At 47.5% G+C, this 1,918-nt stretch overlaps 1 protein-coding gene across 1 annotated transcript in view; it reads right to left on the reverse strand.

Annotated features, from left to right (window-relative positions):
• The window catches only part of SORCS2 (sortilin-related VPS10 domain containing receptor 2), a 237,611-nt gene that overhangs the window by 203,936 nt on the left and 31,757 nt on the right, over positions 1-1,918 (reverse strand). The window lies entirely within an intron of this gene.

Genomic DNA, 1,918 nt, shown 5'->3' on the forward strand with positions numbered 1-1,918 from the left:
TTTCATCACCATAGGCTCTTGCTCATATGTTGTTTCGTGAAATTCTTCTGTGTCTGCCAATTCCTTTTGATACAGTGACTCAGTATATTCTTTCCATCTTCTTTTAATCCTTCCTGGAACATTTCATATTCTGCTGAAAGCATCCTTGATTATAGCAACTCGAGGTTTGAATTTGTTCATTAGTATCATATGCAAGCAAAATACTGCTGACGATCACTTAAAAAATGGCTGGAACAATAGGTCCTGGCACCAGGGATATCACTACTGATGTCAGAGGGATGTTAGCTCAAACACCAGAACACCAGAAAAATGTCTATATATTTATGCTTTATAGACTATGCAAAGGCATTTTTGTGGATCATAGGAAGTTATGACTAATTTTGAGAAGAACAGAAATCTCAGAGCATTTAATTGTGTTCATGCAAAACCTACACCAAGACAGAGAGACTGTTGTGCAAACAGAGCATGGGAAGACTACACAGTTTAAAATGAAGAAAACAGTGCATTAAGGTTGTATTCTCTCTCCACACCTATTCAATCTGTATGCTGTGCATATTATATAAGAAGCTGGGCTCTATGAAGAAGAATGTGGTATCAAAGTAGGAGAAAGATTCATCAATAACCTGCATTATGCAGCTGACACAACCTTGCCTGCTGAGAGGAGGACCTGAAGTGCTTGCAGCAGAGGGTCGAAGAACACAGCCTTCAGTATGGACTGCATCTCGGTGCCAGAAAAGCAGACATTTTTACCACAAGATCTATAGGCAACATCATGATAGATGGAGAAAAAACTGAAGTTGTCAATGATCTCATCTTATATGGAGCCACAATCAACTGTACTAGCAGTCAGGAAATGAGGTGCACTGCACTGGGAAAACATGAAGTTAGAAACCTCTCCAAATTATTGAGGAGTACAGATGACAGTTTGAGGTGCATCTGATTCAGGCCATACTCTTTCTGATTACTAGCTATGCATCTGAGACCTGGACCATGCATAAAGAAGACAGAAAAAGAATTGACACCTTTGAGCTGTGGTGTTGGAGAAGAGCACTGAACAACCCATGGACGGCCAAGAGAACAAACACATGTGTCTTGGAGAGGGTGCAGCCAGAGTGCTCTTTGGAGGCAAGAATGATGAGGCCTCACCTCACATACTTTAGGCTTGTTGCTAGGAGGGGCTGTTCTTTGGAGGACATGATGCTGGGAAGGGTGGAGGGTCAGTGAAGGAGAGGAAGACCCTCAACCAGGTGGATTGACACGGTGACTGCTGCAATGGGCTCTTGTGTGTCAGGAGTGTAAGGATGGTGCAGGACAGGACAGGGTGCAGATCTTTTGTTGATATTGTTGCTATGAGTCATGCTCGACTTGACGGCACCTAACAACAACAACTCTCGAGGGTGCAGAAAGCGGCATCCCTTGGCCTCAGTCTCCTCCAAGCACAAGTGGACAGCCTTTACTCAGGACCCTCCATCCACCACTCAGTACCCTGCTCGCCCGGATTCTGGTCAGCACAGCCCAAGGACCTCCAGCCACCGACCTGCGCCCCCTGCTCAGCACAGCCCAGTGCCCTCCATGCGCCCATCAGGGCCCAGCATATGTTCAGCCACTGGTCACCACAGCCCAGCACCCCCCATCCATAAGCAAGGCCCCTGTCATCCCCCAGCTTGCCCAGGGTCTGCTGGCTGTAGCAGAAGCCTGTGTAAATGGCTCTTGGCTTTGCTGTAAGATGGCAAACCCCATGTCCCAGTCCCCTGAGGACCCAGCAGAAAAGGGGTATGAATGCATGTCAGAATGTTCTAGAAGGCTGGGCTGGAGCCTGGCCTTCCTGTGAGGAAGGACCAGAAGGTTCTGGAAGGCTGGGCTGGAGGCCTGGACCTCCTGTGAGGAAGGACCAGAAGGTTCTGGAAGGCTGGGCTGG

The sequence above is a fragment of the Elephantulus edwardii genome, unplaced genomic scaffold (assembly GCF_000299155.1).
Source record: "Elephantulus edwardii isolate Elephantulus edwardi_28Jun2011 unplaced genomic scaffold, EleEdw1.0 scaffold00129, whole genome shotgun sequence".
In the NCBI taxonomy this organism is placed as follows: Eukaryota; Metazoa; Chordata; class Mammalia; order Macroscelidea; family Macroscelididae; genus Elephantulus; species Elephantulus edwardii.